Source organism: Octopus bimaculoides, chromosome 2, assembly GCF_046866305.1.
Source record: "Octopus bimaculoides isolate indiv1 chromosome 2, ASM4686630v1, whole genome shotgun sequence".
In the NCBI taxonomy this organism is placed as follows: Eukaryota; Metazoa; Mollusca; class Cephalopoda; order Octopoda; family Octopodidae; genus Octopus; species Octopus bimaculoides.
The window spans coordinates 53,977,695-53,997,694 of NC_142929.1; the positions used below are offsets into that span (position 1 = coordinate 53,977,695).

Here is a 20,000-nt window from a genome sequence, read left to right on the forward strand (position 1 = left end):
TGGTCCAGTGGTTAGGGCAGCAGACTCGCGGTCATAGGATCGCGGTTTCGATTCCCAGACCAGGCGTTGTGAATGTCTATTGAGCGAAAACACTTAAAGCTCCACGCGGCTCCGGCAGGGGATGGTGGTGAATCCTGCTGTACTCTTCCACCACAACTTTCTCTCACTCTTTCTTCCTGTTTCTGTTGTACCTGTAATTCAAAGGGTCAGCCTTGTCACACTGTGTCACGCTGAATATCCCCGAGAACTACGTTAAGGGTACACGTGTCTGTGGAGTGCTCAGCCACTTGCACGTTAATTTCACGAGTAGGCTGTTCCGTTGATCGGATCGACTGGAACCCTCGACGTCGTAAGCGACGGAGTGCCAACAACAACATAGTGTGCCACAGACATCAAATTTACTTGCCATTTAAACATGCTACTAGTCTGGGTGCAGCCGTTCTGTACCAGAGAAAACTCATTTTCAGGTGAGAAAATTGGATCAACCAGGAATAAGGCGTCTCATCTTCTCTAAACGCTTGGCCACACGCCTTCACGTATATGTGTATTTAGACTTGCATACATACCTACATACACGTGTGTGCGCATATACAAACATAAAGTTAAATATAAAGGGCGATGTGTTTTAATCGCAGAATACAAATTCAAATTAAATCAGTTGCAAAAACTCCACCACAACTATTTATATATATGTGCGAGTACGTGTTTGTGTAAATGTGTGTGTAGGCGCATACACGTCCGCGTGCACACACACACACACAAATAGATATACACATACACACGAATACACAAATACATGGGGTAGGGGTGAATGAATGTTGATGCGTATATATGTGCCTGTTAGTGTGTTTTGTGCTTTGTGTGTGTGTGTGTGTTTGTGTGTGTGTATGTGTGTGTGTGTGTGTGTGTGCATGCGTGTGTTGTGAGACAGGCACCAGATAGATGGTAGATAGATAGGTAGATAGATAGATAGATACGTACGTACGAATACACAGCAAAACGCAAATGAGATAGCCAGGAAGGCACAGAGAGAATGAGAGATAAATTATGTGAAAGTGGATAAAAAAAAAGAGACGTGATGGTAAATAAATTGCATGAAAAATAGAATATTCTGATACCCTGATGGCACTTGAAATATGTAATTTTTAGATGACCTGATTATAAGTATAAATAAATCCATATCATACCGCTATCTTTATATTCATCAATCTAACACTCTATTTCGCTTCTTTTAAAACATTTTACACTTCCCCTATGTTTATATGTTTATGTAGAATTGCTATCTGGTAGAGTCACTTTCGTGTCGGGACAAATGCTCGGCACCATTTCTTCCGGCTCTTTATGTTCTGAGCTCAAATCTCGCCGAGGTCAAATTTGCTTTTTATTCTTTTGGGATCGGTAAAACAAAAAATACCAGTCAAGCACTAGGATCAATGTAATCGACTAGCCCTCCCACCCCACCCCGCCTCCTCAACATGTCAGACATTTTGCCGTTATTAGAAAATTTAAATTTCTGTGCGAATGTGCACGGTGCCAAATATATACGCATATATATAATTTCATAATTCCATGTAAAGATATAAGGCTTGTCGGATCGGTAATTGGAATATTTTCGCTGGATAACGAGTATGTGCGTATACATGTATATGTTTGTACACATTCTCACACATAGAAGATTCTAGGCATAATCGTATGCTTACACACACAAATATATATATATATATATATATATATATATATATATATATATATATATATATATATATATATATATATATATATATATATATATATATATATATATATATATATATATATATATATATATATATGCATGCATGCATGTATGTATATGTATATATGGCTATGTGGTAAGAAGCATGCTTTCCAGCCACATAGTTCCGGGTTCAGTTCCACTATGTGACACCTTGGGCAAGTGTTTTCTACTAGAGCAGCGGGCTGTTCAAAACCTTGTGAATGGATTTGGTACACGGAAACTGAATGAACCCAGTCGTACATATATGTATGTGTGTGTGTGTGTGTGTGTGTGTGTGTGTGTGTGTGTGTGTGTGCGTGCGCGCGCATGTGTGTGTCTTTCTGTCAGAGTTTGTGCCTTCATCACCACCGTTTGAAAACCGGTGTTGGTGTGTTTGCATCCCCGTAACTTATCAGTTCGGTAAAAAGAATAAGTACCAGACTTAAAAATAATTCAAGGCGGTGCCCCAAAATGGTAGCAGTCTAATGACTAAAACGATTAAAAGATAAAAGATATATGTATATATATATATATATATATATATATATAAGGCTGAGTAAAAAGTAAGCAGCGTTTTGAAACATGAAATTCATCATAACATATTTCAACAATGCGGAAATTTTATTCATCAAAGTTGGTACCATTACAATCAACACATTTTTGCCAACGAGTTACAAGTTTCTTTATTCCGGTAACATAGAAATCTGGAGTTCTGGAGCTGATAAACTCTTTGAACGCACCCTCAGCATCGGTTTGATTTTTGAACTCATTCTCTCGCAGGGAACTATCAAGGTGTTTTAAACAAGTGATAGTTGGTAACAGAAAGCTCTGAGGAAAAGGCTGGATGAGGAAGAACTTCGTAGCCAAGTTTTCTCAACTTCTAGGGCGCCATTAATGAAACGTGTGGTCAAGCATTGTCATGTAGAATGATTGGCCCTCTTCTGTTGACCAGTCTGGGGCAGAGGAGTAATAGTTTTTCGTTCATTTTGGCAATTTCATGGAAACATGTTTCTGCAGTAATGATTTTTCTGGGTTTTAAGAAGTTATAGTAGTTGAAACCAGCAAGTCTGAGTAGCTAATTTTCCCCATTTTAACAGCGCTTCCCCCTTCAAACAAGGGGGACCGTGTTAACAAAACTGTCGTAAAGCAGCTAAAACAAGTGTCTTAAGACACAACAATTAATAACAAATATAACTTAAACTAACCTTTCGCACGAACAAAATTCACGATGAACTCGGTCTGAAATGATTGTAACAAAGATGAAAAAAATCAATGTTAATTCATTGATGGATTTGCGCGAGTTTGTATTGCAGAAAAATGTTTAACAAAAATTCAAAACTCTGCAAAAATCCGACACAAATTCTTCATGGTTCAAAAGCGTTGCTTACTTTTTATTCAACCTGATATATATATTTAGAGATAGATAGAGAGAGAGAGAGAGAGAGAGAGAGAGAGAGAGAGAGAGAGAGAGAGAGAGATAGGAGAGAGAGAGAGAGCGAGGGAGAGAGAGAGAGAGAGAGAGAGAGAGAGAGAGAGAGAGAGAGAGAGAGAGAGAGAGAGAGATGAGAGGTGAATTATAGTAATTTACCTAATGGTAATTTGATATGCGTCGCAACATTTAAAGAATTCTACATGGATAGTGATAGATTGAATCTGATTAGGACCAGAGAAATGTTGAAATTTGGAACCGATTACATATATCTGCAATTAGGAATTTTTATTAAGAATTAATTTGCAACAAAACTGATTACATCTTAGTGGTTGTTATTAATGTAAGCAATAAAATCCTTGTAGTTATTGTAGACATTAAAAATCACAAACAAGCATTATATTTTTTACTTCTGAGTAAGGTCTAAAATGCAAGAAAAGTCTCTCACGTTATCTTTGCTTAGATAAGTAGTTCTGAATTATCTACATTTATTTTATTTAATTGTTTTTTTTTTTGTTACCTATGAACCCCTTCGATTAATATTTTACTCTGGTGGACTTCCATAGGCATTCGATGCCTGTTGTACATTTATGATTAAATATTATTAGCAATTGTGGCTGTGTGGCAAGAAGTTTACTGCCAATCTCAAAGTTCGTATTATTTATGTAACGCACATTACCTCTAACATCCGGCCACCTAACTCCCCAGACTGCAACCCCTTGATTATTATGTGTGGGGCGCAGTTGAACAAGAGAGCAACAAAACTCCCTGTAGCACCAAAGATGAACTGAAGGCAAGAATTATGGCAGCATTCACCAGCTTAAACAAGGAGACCTTCTGAAAGAGTTGTTACCTATGAACCCCTTCGATTATTATTTTACTCTGGTGGACTTCCATAGGCATTCGATGCCTGTTGTAAATTTATGATTAAATATTATTAGCAATTGTGTCTGTGTGACAAGAAGTTTGCTGCCAATCTCATAGGTTTTTATCTCACTGCGTGGCACCTTCTGCAGGAGAATGGAGATTTGCACATCGATGATTTATTTTACAGTTGTTTACAGCATACTACCATGACCTACACATGTTTCCACTAAAGCGATTGTACACTGTTGCAGATGCAACCATGCAATTTTGTCAGTGTAGTTTCAGTAGGGTATTTGAATTAAACTGGATGAAGAAAATGTTTTTTGTTTAGTGCTCATTATGCACATTACCAAGATGGCACCAAAGTACAGATAACTAGCAGGATGGATACTGAGGTCCTTCAATACAAGAAAGCAAGAAACTATGTTGGCCCTGTGGAGAATCTTTGTTCTCAACCGCTTGGGTTATGGTCACCGCATAGTGCCAAACTAACAACATAGTCCCAGTTATGGTTACTGCATAGTGCCAAACTAACAGCGGAGCTTGAAGAAGTCCAACGTGAATACAATAAAGAGATTGAAACAGTGTGGCGGATGAGCTACAGAGATAGGCTGAGAAAACTGCAACTTTACTCCTTGGAGCAAAGTTGTGAGAGATATGTAATAATCTACACATGGAAAATTCTAGAAGGGCTAGTACCTAATTTCGGCATTGAGTGTTATACAAATACCAGAACAGGCCGCTATTATATTGTACCAAAGGTACCATCCACTCTATCTAAAGTCAGGACCAGGTACTGCAATACTCTAGGGCTCAAAGACCCAAAGCTCGTCAATGCCCTGCCACAAAAATGAAGAAATCTGCATAAGGTGGAAGTAGATGTCTTCAAAAAAGAACTAGACATCCTCTTCTCCACAATACCGGATGAACCAACAGCCCGAGATGAAGTGCAGCCGCATGGCTAATGGCTAAAAAGAGTAAAATAAAAAAATCTATCTATCTATCTATCTCTCTCTCTCTCTCTCTCTCTCTCTATATATATATATATATATATATATATATATATATATATATATATATATATATATATATATATATATATATATATATATATATATATGTATATATATATATATATATATATATATATATATATATAAATGTGAAGGAGAGAGCAAACAAAGAAGCGTAAGCGTGGGTTATAAAAAGCAGATTTGTATGTTTTGTTTTCTGTATGTATCCTCATGTCTATATTTTGCATACCTAGGAAAGATCATATATACTTAAATGATATGTATGTATGTATGTATGTATGTATGTATATATGTATTAATCTCTAACCGTTGCAGTTTGGAAAGCACATATAAGCCACAAAGGCTGTTAACGTCAATAAAACATTTAGTATCAACATTTTCTTCGCACCAATTGCGACATGGTCACTGACGCGGTTCTACTGCAACTCAGTGGACACCAAATAATAAATGTTTAAGTGAAGTTGACGGTCTTTGTGTTTTTGAATGGCTAAAGTGTGTTTTACGTAAGTAATTGGTTCAATTTCAACACTCGGTCTCAGTTCAAAGCATTTGCTAGGCAAATACATCTCTGATATATATATATATATATATATATATATATATATATCCACACACACCCACACACACACACACACACACACACACATATATATATATATATATATATATATATATATATATACACACACACACATGCAATTATGCGCTTTAACTACAGTGTCAGTACTCTTTAGTTCTTATTTGTAGCAATGTAGGTGTTCTAACACCCTATTCACATTTAATGGCAGTTATAATTTTTCGCGTGTGTGTGTGTGTGTGTGTGTGTGTGTGTGTGTGTATAAACTCGGGGAGTGGGCTTCTTTCAGTTTCCGTCTAGCAATTCCGCTCGCTCACAAGACTTTGGTTATTCTGGGCTATTGTAAAAGACACTCATACAAGGTGCCACGCAGAGATACGGAACTCGAAACCATGTGGTTGGGAAGCAAACATCATACGACAGCGCCATGATACAAGTGGGGTGTCTATAAAAAAATAATTGCTATGTTTGGTATTTAAATATATACGTCATTCATTTCTGAATATCATCAAACCAGCAATGGGTCGTTTAAGAACTTTTACGTAAGCTTGTTTGGTTTTATATCTTTGTAAATATTTTTATGAATCAGTTTTATGACTTTGTTACAGTCGCACAAAATTCATTGGGAACACAATAAGCATCCTTATGGAAATACAATGGTTGGTTTTGTTGACTAAAATCACACAAACAAACATAGACACTCACACATACACAAATGTGGTTAATATATATAAAAATGTTGTAGTATCATCAAATCAAAACATTATAAAACGTTTTACTTAACCAAATCAAAAATATTACATTTACTGTATTAATTACAGGTGAATTTATTTTTTCTAATCTTTCGAATAACAAAAATAAAATTTGTCAACGTTGATGGGCTACTACTAGATATGAAATAGAAATTGTGAATAAATCCCAATTGAGAAGTAACTTCATTTTTAACCTTTTGCTTCACTTAACACCATATTACGAGACATGACAGGTACACTGAGAAAATACAGTAAATGGGTTGGAACGACATAGAATAACTTCATACTGCGCAGGCATGGTTATATGGCTAAAATGCTCGCTTTACAACCACTGGTTTTCGGTTCAGTCCCAGTACATGGCACCTGGGCAAGTACATTCTGCTATAGTCCCGTGCCGACTAATGCCTTGTGAATAAATTTGGTAGAAGGAAACTGCATCGTGCATATGATAGGAAACCCATCGTGCATATGATATATATATATATATATGATAAAGGTTCTGGTCCAGTATGGCCGCAGTCAAATGACTGAAACAAGTAAATACACACGCATACACGCACATATATACATATACATATATACATACATATGTATGTGTGTGTGTGTGTGCGTGTATTAGGTTGTCACGCATGAAATGTTGCATTTCAAAGGTAACAATAAAATGTTTCAGAAGTGTTAGGAAACTGATTCATTTAATCAAAGTATGATCCATGTTCATTTATGACGTTTACCCAACGTTTATCTTTTGCTGTAATAAACTTCCGAATGTTTCAATTACCTCTTCTTTATTTAAGAATGGTTTATTGCGTATAAAAAGCTCAAAATGCTTAAATAAGTGATAATCAGTAGGAGAGATATCAGAGTTTCAAATACCGGAGCTAAAAGCTTCTATGCATTTTCATCAGTTATTAAGACAAGCATGTCATCAGTTATTAAGACACGCTCCGGTATTTGAAACTCTGAGTATTATTATGACAACTTACTGATTGTCCTATATTATATATTCATAGATATTATATATATATATATATATATATATATGTGTGTGTGTCTGTGTGTGTATAGATAGATAGATAGATAGATAGATAGATAGATAGACAAATAGACAGACAGATAGATAGATAGATAGATAGATAGATAGATAGATAGATAGATAGATAGATAGATAGACAAATAGACAGACAGATAGATAGATACATTTCTTTTATTAGCCACACAGGGCTCAACGAAGATGGGACAAATACAATGTAGAGCTTTTCTTTTTGGGAGGGGGAAGGAAGGAAAAAAAAAAAAAAAAAAAAATTGGTGGTGTCGATCAAAAGGGATCGTAGGAAGGGAAAAAGGGGGAGTTCGATCAAAAGGGATCGAAAAAAAAAGAAAGAAAAGGAAAGGCCGATCAATAGGGATCGTGTATCACACAGTAATGTTCTCGTGTAAAAAGAGGGGAGGACAGTTTAGGTTTAGCCGTGGAAGGAAAAGCCTACGGAAAAGACCACGGTAACCTTGGTCAATATTCTCATTGAAGAAACTATAACAGTAAGTGACTCTCTTTTGCCTTTTTGTTTTATTTTTTTTTCTTGTTCATAGGGTTATGCTCAAGATGGCTCCGTCGTTCACACGTGCCATCCTTGCTACATTCACCCATCTTTTTTTGAAGCATTCACTAGACAAGACTTCCCTTTCTACTCTCAACTTCCTCTTCAGGTGATACTTGAAGAAGTTGATGAGAGATTGCCCAGAGAGGAAAGTTTTTGTCTCTAGACCTTTCAGACGCGTCCACCATACACATTCTTTCGCCATAGCCACAAGTACGATGAAAATAGCTCTTCCTTCCCGTTTAAAGGAAGGAGGCGCGACAATATTCACGATAGACTCGGCTGATAGACCGACTCGTCCCACACGCGATAGCAGTTGTTCGACGTAAGCCCACAGCTCGGAAATGGTGGGACACTGTACGAGTGCGTGCAGAACGGTTTCGTCGCTCTGCCGGCATCTCGGACAGGTCGGCCCCGTGTTTCTCGAGCTATGCCTGTAGAGCTTATCCCGAACGGGTAGTGCTTCTCGATAGCACTGCCAGGCCAGGGATCTCTGGAAGTTGTCCATAGGTCCCGGCCCGAAGGTCGTCTTAAACAGGCGGGTCAGGTATTCCTCGTCGACGCCCAGGTTCGCCCCGAGATCGTCGTCGTACCTTCCCTCCACTAATCCACTATAGAATGCGTTAGTTGTGATGCAGTCGCTCAAGGTTGACCCGGGTTGTTGGAGTTGCCGAAGAGCAGCGCGACACTCGCGGTGCCATTCGCCCTTCGTCGGCCTCTTCTTGATCCATGACTGCAGTTCGGTCATGGAGACGAGCTGCGGGAAAGCGCGCCGCACAAACGGTGACCACACCTGTTCACCGCTGTCTACGTAGAGCCGGAGATGTCGCAGTCTCAGCGCGTGTCTGCGCATCATCAACCACGGCATGCCCAGTCCTCCTTTTAACGGGTGTTGGCAGCAAACGGATCGCCTAACCATCGGAACGCTTCCTTTCCACAAGAAGCGGAAGAGGATGCGCTCCAGTTTGGTGATGGTAGGGTCGGGACAAGGAACGATAGTCAGGCGGTAGTAGATGACGGACGCGATGTACGTGTTCGCCACCTCCGCCCGACCTTTCAGGGAAAGCTTCCTCTCGGCCCATTGCCGGGCTAGAGTGGCCACCCTTCTCGTTATCTCGTCCCAGTTCTTCTCCGTTTGGAGGTCTGGACCAAACCAGACCCCGAGCATCTCAACCGGACCGTCAGTCCAACGTCCCACGACGGAGGCGCTACTTGACGGCATGGGGTTGCTTCTCCAGGTGCCGAGCCGCAAGCCCACTGACTTATCCCGGTTGATTTTCTCTCCCGTTACCGCTTCGTAGTCTCTCAGTGTCTCGCCGACAAGCTCGATGTGCTTTTGGCTAGACACTATGACGGTGACGTCGTCCGCGTATGCCGACACGCTCGTCCCGCATCCCAACTCTCGCGGGATGCCCCTCAGTGTCGCCAGCTTCCGCAGTAGTGGCTCGAGAGTCAACACGTACAGAAGCGACGAGAGGGGGCATCCCTGACGGACCGAACGTGCAATGTCGAAGGGTCTTGATAGATGCCCATTGACGCGAACTACCGAACGGATGCCTCTGTACAAGGCAGCCATCCAGCCGCGGAAAATGGGACCGAAGCCGGCTGCTATGAGGACAGCCTCCAAGTATTGATGGTCTACCCTATCGAAAGCTTTCGATTGATCTAAATTGATCAGGGCCCCACCCATGCCAGGTTCCTTAACTACCCTCTCTATGATGTAGCGCATCAGATGGAGGTTGTCATGGATGCTCCTGCCCGGCACCGCGCACGTTTGCGCCTTGCCGATCAGTTTCTCGATGACAAGCGCCAACCGCTTGGCTAACACCTTGGCCAAGATAGATAGATAGATAGATATCTTTTTATTATAGCCACACAGGGCTAAATACAGAAAATGGACAAATTACAAAGTAGAGCTTTTCTTGGGGGGGGGGGGATAATTTGGATCAAAAGGGATCACGGGAAGAAAAAAAAAAAAACGTGGGGAGGGCGATCAATAGGGATCGTGTATCACAGTCGATGTAAAAAACGGGGAACAGATTAGGTTTATCCGTGGAGAGAAAAGCCTACGGAAAAAACCACGGTCACCTCAGGCTTTTTTTTTAAAAGGTACATGAAAGTAAGTACCTTCTCTCTTTTTGTCTCTTTTTGTTACAAGTCTATGCTTAAAATGGTGTCGTCTTTCATTCTTACCATTCTTGCCACATTTACCCATTTTTTATTGAAACTTTCATTCGACAACACCTTCCTCTCTATCCTCATCCTCCTTTTCAAGTGGTACTTGAAAAAGTTGACGAGGGACTGACCAGAGAGGAAAGTGTTTGTTTGTAGACCTTTCAAACGCGTCCACCACACGCATTCTTTTGCCATAGCTATCAGTGTTACAAAAACCGTTTTTCCTTCCCGTTTAAAGGAAGGTGGCGGAACAATATTCACGATAGACTCGGCTGATAAGTGGGCTCGTCCCACACGCGACAACAGCCGTTCGACGAAGGTCCACAGCTCTGAAATATCTGGACACTGCACGAGTGCGTGCAGAACGGTTTCGTCGCTCTGACCGCATCTCGGGCAGGTCGGTCCGGTGGTTTTCGAACCGTGTCTGTAGATCTTCTCTCGAACTGGTAGTGCGTCTCGATAGCATTGCCAAGCCAGGGATCTCTGGAAATTATCCATAGGCCCCGGCCCGAACGTCGTCTTGAAAAGGCGGGTTAGGAATTTCTCGTCGACACCCAGGTTTGCCCCGAGAGTGTCGTCAGACCTCCCCTCCACTAGTCCTCTATAGAACGCATTGGTCGTTTGGAAGTTGCACAAGTTTGATCCCGGACGGCAGAGCTGTTGTAGAGCTTGGCGACACTCGCGGTGCCAATCGCCCAGTTTCGGTCTCTTCCTGATCCATGTTTGCAGTTCGGTAAGTGAGACGAGCTGCGGGAAGGCGTGCCTCACAAACGGCGCCCACACCTGTTCACCGTCGTCAATGAAGTTCCAGAGATGCCGCAGTCTCAGCGCATGTCTGCGCATCATTAACCACGGCATCCCCAGTCCTCCACGTAACGGTTGTTGACAGCAAATGGATCGCCTCACCATCGGAACGCCACCCTTCCACAGAAAGCGGAAAAGTATGCGTTCTAGTTTCGTGATGGTGGCATCGGGACAAGGCACGACGGTCAGGCGGTAATCGATGACTGATGCGATATACACATTAGCCACCTCCGCCCGGCCTTTTAGAGATAACTTTCTCTCAGCCCATGTTTGGCTGAGTTTGATCACTCTACTGGTGATCTCGTCCCAGTTCTTATCCATTTGGAGGTCCGGACTGAACCAGACCCCGAGCAGTTTAACCGGTCCGTCCGTCCAGCGTCCCACTACGGAGTCACTGTTGGACGGTATGGGCTTGCTTCTCCAGGTGCCGAGTAACAAACCCACTGACTTTTCCGGGTTAATTTTTGCTCCTGTCACCGTTTCGTATTGTTTAAGTGTCTCGCCTAGCATCTCGACGTGCTTTTCGCTCGACACTATGACGGTGACATCGTCCGCATATGCAGACACGCTCGTCCCGCAACCCAGCTCTCGTGGGATACCCCTCAGTGTCGCCAGCTTCCGCAGTAGTGGTTCGATCGTCAATACATACAGAAACGCCGACAGGGGACATCCCTGACGGACCGAACACGTGATGTCGAACGGTTTTGACAGGTGACCGTTTACCCGTATTACCGATCGGATGCCGCTATACAAGGCAGCGATCCAACCGCGGAAGACGGGACCAAAGCCAGCTGCCCTGAGGACGGCCGCTAGGTATCGATGGTCGACCCTATCGAAGGCTTTAGATTGATCTAAATTGATCAGCGCCCCACCCATGCCAGGATCCTTAACTACCCTGTCCATGATGTAGCGCATGAGGTGGAGGTTGTCATGGATACTTCTGCCCGGCACGGCGCATGTTTGCGCCCTGTCGACCAGTTTAACGATGACAAGCGCCAACCTTTCGGCTATTACTTTGGCCAAAATTTTCAAATCTGCGTTGAGCAGAGTGATGGGCCTGAAATTATCTATAAAATTCCCCTTGTTTGGGTCTTTCTTCAGCAATGTCACTGCACCTCGGCTCACGAAACCGGGAATTCTCCCGTTTTGTTGCCAGTTGCAGTAGACTGATGCCAAGAGGTCGCCAAACAAGTCTGGCATTTGACAATACAGCTCGTAGGGTAGACCATCCAATCCAGGTGACTTATCCCTCGCGCAGCCCGCCATAGCATCCCTTACTTCAGCAGCTGTGATGGGACCCTCACAACACTCTGCCTCTCCCGCCGAGAGCCGCGGCAGGCCGGTCAGGTAGGCAGTGAAGTCCATCCTGCGTTCCGACTCACCGCTCGCACCGAACAGTCGAGCAAAGTGCTGTTGAAAGGCCCCACACATCCTTTCGGGTTCGAGCAGACTACATCCCTGTTCATCGATTAGAGACCGAATGGTGGCTCTGTTACCGCGTTGCGCCTCCGCCACCCGGGCTTCTCGCGCAGCTTCGATCCCTTCGTTCCTTAAGGCACGCATTTTAGCTCTGACGACGCAACCTCCGTGTTTGGCGTTGAGGTGTTGATCGAGGGCCATCCTCGCAGCCAAAACGTTGGTTGCGCTGCCAGTTGTAAGTGCCTCTTCTAGTTTCTTAACTAAGTCTCCCTCTACTCTATTTCGATCTATCGCTAGTTCTTTACTAAACCTAATAGATTCCGATTTGATTGCCATTTTCAGGGCAAACCACCAGCGGTTGTTAACGATGGCTCCTGTTAACGCCCTCTTAATTAATTCGCTAATCCGGTTCCTGTAAACCTGCCGCGCTAAGAGCGAAGCGTTCAGTTTCCAGTAACCGGGACCCTGCCTATGTGTCTTATCTAAGTCGAGCGTACACGTCACAAACTTGTGATCTGTGTAGCTGACTATTTTAAATTGTGGACATCCTACACTATCTCTATCCGCTGTCCTACATAGAACTCTATCTAGATACGATCTCGACGATCCGACGCGGTTTGTCCAAGTCCACGTTGGCACGTTCGGATGGTCGAGTCGGAACCTGTCAGACAAATGGAAACGTCTGAGCAGGTCTTTGAGGCACTTACATCCCCTTCTACTCCTATCCACTCCCACATAGTCTATATGCGTGTCCAAGGTAGCGTTCCAGTCCCCTACTAACAGTAAAGGTCGTGACGTTCCCAGGAAAACCTCTAGACGTCTAAGGAAATCCGCCCGACCCGTTAAGGACGGTGCATACACTGCCACCAGACGGAAAGCACACCCGTTTGTGCCATCGACGTCCAAGACAACCAGCCTACCCTCCGGGTCTAGGAATATTGGCCTTACTTTTAGGTTCAGACTCTTCCGAAAAAGCACCGCGGTACCACCACCACCCATGTTTGGCAGACAGGGAGAAAAATAAATGTCGAAATGTCCACCAAACATGGACTTGAGGGCCCGCGGGTTACTGAGTCTGGTTTCACTGATAGCCATGATTTCTATGTTCTGTGACTTGATGTCATTTAGAAGGTAACCTTGCTTCCAAGCTGACGCCAAGCCACGTACATTTACACAACCTAATTTAAGCATAGTTGAAGTCGAAATTTGTGTTTCATACACGACAGTAAAAGAGACAAGAGAGAAGGTTACTTACTCGTTTCGAAAGTTTTAGCTTCCTCTTCTTTTGAAGTATCATGGATGAGGTTTTTGAAGAGTTTCTTTGATAAATATTTTTGGAACCCCCCAACCGCATTTGGAAAGAGGGTTTTGAGTGTGTGGTGCTGCGTTTGTGTGATGTGAACTATTTTGATGTGTTTCGGTGGTGTAGTGCGTGGATGATTGTTAAGCTTATAATTATCTTCAGAAATGTTTGTTTGCGATATGATGTAGTCCATTAATTTTGTGTTTGTTGTGTCTATTGCTGATAGCATTGTGTGTGTTTTTGTGATGTTGGTGCTGGTTTGTTTGTGCAAGGGGCTTTCAGCGGTTACATATTTCCCTGCTTTGCATGCATTTAATTTTGGGGTTGTTTTTGATCTTTTTCTTTTACTTCCTGTGGCTATTTGCCATTCTGTAGAACTTTCATCGTTAGACGAAATGTCTGACGAATCAGAAGGGGGTAAAGGCAAAGCATTTGGTTCTATTTGTGTTTGTCGATGGTGTTGTGGTGTGTGGTGTGTGTGGTGTGTGTGTTGTTGGGGAATTGGGAGTAGTATTGGTCTTTTCTTCGTTCTCAGTGGTTGTCTTCTTGGTTGTTGTTCTTGGTGTTGGTGTTGGTCTGTCTTTAGTTGTTGTTGGTGGTGTTGTTTCTGTTTTTGACTCAGGTGGTGGTGTTGTTTGGTTGGGTTGGTTTGTTCGTTGTTGCCGTTCTTTCGTTTTCGCATATAGCTGCTTGATCAGTTGTGCATACGGTGGTGTGGGTAATAATGCTGGTGTTTTGGGTTTTTGGTTTTCCCGTGGCTGTTGTTGTTGTTGTTGCTGTTGTTTCGCGGCAGAATTGCAGTCCTTTTGGAAGTGAGCTTCATTGCCACATATGTAACAGCGTGGTCGTCTGCCTTCCACCACTACATACAGCCTTTGCGTTGATGGTAACTTTATGTAGGTCGGTATTTTATTTAGTGACTCCTGGGTAATATGGAGATATAATTTGCAATATATCAACTTCCTCCATATCGACACATACGGCTGATGTTATCCATAGTGTGTCTACCGTGGGAGGAATATTTTTTATGATAACCCTTGTTACCCTCTGACCAAGGTAACTCGGTATCATTGTTAACTCTTCTGTCTTAAGAGTTAGCGTTGAGAATCGTTTCGCTAACTCTTCACTTTGAAAAATAACTTGCACATGGGCAAATTTATGCCACCAAGTTACATAATCCTTATATTGCCATACAGATCTCAAGCATTTCTCGATCTTTTCCGTGCTTGCTTTTTCTGTTTTTTTTTGTTTTTGAGTTTAAAATTTTATAAATAATGGTCTTTTTGTTTGTGTCTTCTAAAATGTCTTGTGGTATGTTGATCCGCACCTCGTCATTTTCTTTCGTAAGTAAAGCCTTTGTATCTTTTATCTGCTGTGCAGTAAAAGATACTACCGTCGTCTTTTCCTTTATCGCCTCGGCGAAGTTTGTTTTGATCTTGTTATTGTTGTTGTTGGTGGTGGTGCTGGTGTTGATGGCAGAGGTGACTGTTGCTGTATTAGTGTTGTTGTTGGCGGTTGTGATGCTGGCAGGTGTTGTTGTTGTAGCAGATGGGTGACCTTCTTCTTGTGTACTCCTCTGACCTTCATATGAGTTACGAAGTGGCGGGAAATTTTTTTCATAATTTTCTTCGGCGTTCAGGCGTATTTGAGCAAATTGTTTGGCCATCATGCTCTTCTCTTTCTCTCCTTCCGTTGTCTGTGGTGAAAGGAACAAAAGAGGAGTGGAGTTGTTGTTGTTCTTTTTGTTATTGTTGTTCTTGGTGGTAGTGGTGGCTGCGATGTCGGTGGCAGTAGTGGTTTTGGTTTTGTTGTCGTTGGTGGCGGTCGTAATGGTGGTAGTGGAGGTGGTGAACGCAGTAGTAGTAAACGCAGCATTCCTGGTCTCTACGTCTTGTGTTCGTTCATGCGGAACGACTTGTTGGTCAGTCTCCTTGCCTGCTGTTAGAGGCAAATCGACGTGTGAAGGCCTAGCCATATTTCTTTTACGAAATATGGCAAATAAGCCGGAGAAAAATCAAAAACTTTTGGAAATAAACTCCAGAAGGAGCCACTTCCTATTACAAAAACCCAATAGGGTCGAAGTGTATGGACTTATACACCTCTTCCACAAAAAATATTTTAAAACTGCAAAATTTTTGACATATAAAAGGCCAACTTACTTGCGAGCCGATGCGACTAGCATCCGTCCAGATCAGATAGATAGATAGATAGATAGATAGATAGATAGATAGATAGATAGATAGACAAATAGACAGATAGATAGATAGATAGATAGATAGATAGATAGATAGATAGATAGAGAGACAGACAGACAGACAGATAGATAGATAGATAGATAGATAGATAGATAGACAAATAGACAGACAGATAGATAGGTCTCTTTATTAGCCACACAGGGCTCAACACAGAGGGGACAAAATACAAATGTAGAGTTTTTCTTTTCGAGGGGGTCGAAAAAAAAACAAAAGTGGGGACAACGATGAAAAAAAACATCTCAAAACGTTTGGGGTATTTACAAAAAATACGAAATAATACAAAAAATTCCCAATAAATGGGGAGGTTATCCGTGGAAAGAAAAACCTACGAAAAGACCACGGTAACCTCGGTCTTTAGCGTCACAGTTTGTTAAATAAAATTTCTTTTATTTAAGCAAGAAACGTGAGTAACTCTCTGTTTACAAAATTTTAAAACGTTTTATAGAATCATGGTCAAGGTGGCTTCGTCATTTATACGTGCCATTCTTGCTACATGTATCCATCTTTTTTCGAAACATTTGCTAGACAACACTTGCCTCTCTACTCTCACCTTCCTTTTCAAGTGATACTTGAAAAAGTTGATGAGAGATTGACCAGAGAGGAAAGTATTTGTCTCTAATCCTTTCAGACGCGTCCACCAGATGCATTCTTTGGCCATAGCCACAAGTACGATAAATACAGCTCTTCCTTCCCGTTTAAAGGAAGGAGGCGTGACGATATTGACGATAGACTCGGTTGATAAACCGACTCGTCCCACACGCGACAGCAGTCGTTCGACATAAGCCCACAGCTCCGAAATGGTTGGACACTGCACGAGTGCGTGCAGAACGGTTTCATCGCTCTGACCGCATCTCGGGCAGGTCGGCGCCGCATTTCGCGAGCCGTGTCTATAGAGCTTATCCCGAACGGGTAGCGCCTCTCGGTAACACTGCCAGGCCAGGGATCTCTGGAAGTTGTCCATAGGTCCCGGCCCGAAAGTCGTCCTGAACAGGTGGGTCAGGTATTCCTCGTCGACGCCCAGGTTCGCCCCGAGATCGTCGTCGTACCTGCCCTCCACTAATCCCCTATAGAATGACTTCGTTGTGATGCAGCCGCTCAAGGTCGACCCGGGACGGCAAAGTTGTTGCAGAGCAACGCGACACTCACGGTGCCATTCGCCATTCCTCGGCCTCTTTTTGATCCACGACTGCAGCTCGGTCATGGAGACGAGCTGCGGGAAAGCGCGTCGCACAAACGGCGACCACACCTGCTCACCGTCGTCTACGTAGAGCCGGAGATGTCGCAGTCTCAGCGCATGTCTGCGCATCATCAACCACGGCATGCCCAGCCCTCCTTTCAGCGGGTGTTGGCAACAAACGGATCGCCTCACCATCGGAACGCTTCCTTTCCACAAGAAGCGGAAGAGGATGCGCTCCATTTCGGTGATGACGCGATCGGGACAAGGCACGACGGTCAGGCGGTATTCGATGACGGACGCGATGTACGCGTTCGCCACCTCCGCCCGACCTTTTAGGGACAGCTTCCTCTCGGACCATTGCCGGCAGAGAGTGGCCACCCTACTCGTTATCTCGTCCCAGTTCTCTCCGACAGACAGATAGATAGATAGATAGATAGATAGATAGATAGATAGATAGATAGATAGATAAATAGATAGATAGATAGATAGATAGATAGATAGATAGACAAATAGACAGACAGATAGATAGATAGATAGATAGATAGATAGATAGATAGATAGATAGATAGATAGATACGTAAATTAGCAGTTCGGCAAAAGTGACCGATAGACTCAGGACCGGACTTAAAAATAAGTCCTGAAGTCGATTTATTTGTTCGACTAAATTCTTCAAATTCTACAGCATGGCCGCAACTCAATAACTGAAACAATTATAAGATAAAGAGGAAAGAAGATAGAAGCACTACAGCGGCCAGACATGTTATTCTCGTTTGTAGGGCCTTGATTATAAGTAGCAAATGGAATATAGTTTGCTTTTTAACCTTCAAGCATTAATTTGGCCACACAAGCTTTCATTTTATTACAATCTACAAAATATAGAAGTCTTAACTTTACTTCATATTGTCTATAAATATATCGTAATATCAATATAGTTTGTATGTGACGAATCAGAATCTGCATCCATATTTATTCTGAAATATTTTGGATATTCACATTCTGTTAGATTAACTTTTTTAATTTGATAATTTTGACTATCAGATGATAAATATTGAACTTATATGCGTTTCTTTTTAATTTGATTATTCATTATCTTATCGTAATAAACAATCTGTTCTAAACTCCCCAAGAAAATGTCGCTTTTTTATGGACAATGTAGATTTTATTCCTAAGTTAAGCCTTCATCTTGAAGATAGTGTGTACAGTGATATATGTTTCAAAATTTTCTTCCATCGATTTGGCTAACCTCGAACACTTTGAAGCAAACGGCTATCAGCAGATGGTTTATACGATAATCATAATTCCAAGTTTCATTATTTGCCATAAGACAGTTTGTGATCAACACTAGTACCACGTTCGGATAACTTTTCTGTGAATCTCGTCCACCTATAATTTACTTCAGGCAAGTAAAAAGAGCGAGCAATGTTGATATGGAAGTTTGCTATCAGATGATACGGGAAACAGAGGCCCTCCCCAATAAAACGCCATTTTGTTTTTTGCTGTAAACTAACTAGTCACACAAGTGTTCTTCACTATTTTCAAGTTTATGTTTCGTTACAGACATAAGAATTTCTTTTGGAAGTTCTTTCGGAATTGTTTGTTCGCCTTGTTTTATAGTTTCTTAACCTCGGCGAAGTAGGTGCCTCTCTCACTAATATTCCAAATCATAGCCAAACGATGGTTTCTGATATAGGTCAGCAGTTTTTGACGGGAAGGAGATAATCGATACCATCAATGTTAGTATTTGACTGGTACTCCGAAAAGATCAAAGGTAGACTTGAACTCGGCATGATTTGAACTCAGAACCTAAAACACCAGGAACAAACACTACTAAGTATTTTTTCCGATACCCAGGTCGACGATTTGATACGACAGAATCACTTGATTTTATTTGATATTTCAGCTCTTTCTTTATCAATGGCAATTGGTTGAGTAATGGCCTTCTCTGTCCTTGTAGAAATTCATTTTGTAGTTTCGTCTACATTAGCAATCTGTATACAAAAAAAAAAAAAAAAAAAAAAAAGAAATGAACGAGACTTATTCGCAATTAGATAGAATTTGATCTCGCTGAACCTTTTCCTTACTTTGCTCCAAGTCTTGATTTACGATGTTATATTTCCAAAGTAAAAATAAGCTAGATGAATTATTGCTGCCTCACTGGCTATGGAAGGCTCACCCACGAATAAGTTATATCTCAGTGATGTGAATACATTTTTGACTATAATTATATTGTAGTCGAAAAGAAATTCATGATCCACAACTCACTGATTCCATTTATGTCTCTTACTTTGTATTAATATTATCATTATAATAGCAGAAAATTCAATGAATGTGGGAGGCTGTTTTCGTTCGAATGCGTTTTAGACAAATCACTTTTGTTTAGACACGCACACACAAACACACACACGATTATACCTACAAGTTACAAAACAGACTTGCATTTTATGTAATTTAGTAGTCTTTCTTTCGAAATAGTAACAAATTTCCTGGTAAATACCATGACTCATACCATTCATATCATTTTCTTTGAAAAGAACTAACAACAGAAACGGTGACATTTTTTTCTTCTTTCAGTAAAGCAACAAAATAACACCTTATTCAGTATTTCTTTCCGTGTAGTTTTTTAAATACTATCTTGTCTATGCTTGTGAGTGGAGGTGCAATGGCCCAATGGTTAGGGCAGTGAACTCGCGGTCATAGGATCGAGGTTTCGATTCCCAGACCGGGCGTTGTGAGTGTTTATTGAGCAAAAAACACTTAAAGCTGCACGAGGCTCCGGCAGGGGATGGTGGCGAACCCTGCTGTACTCTTCCACCACAACTTTCTCTCACTCTTACTTCCTGTTTCTGTTGTTCCTGTA

General features: G+C 42.0%; 1 long non-coding RNA gene across 2 annotated transcripts in view; it reads right to left on the bottom strand.

The window, feature by feature from the left end:
* LOC128250985 (uncharacterized) overlaps positions 1–20,000 on the bottom strand; it is a 78,262-nt gene that overhangs the window by 30,081 nt on the left and 28,181 nt on the right. Inside the window, exon 2 of one of the 2 annotated variants that reach the window (XR_016239101.1) lies at positions 2,962–2,995. The exons of the other annotated variant lie outside the window; for it this stretch is intronic. This is a non-coding gene — a long non-coding RNA (uncharacterized LOC128250985). The remainder of the gene's footprint in view (positions 1–2,961; positions 2,996–20,000) is intronic. 2 annotated transcript variants of the gene reach the window in all.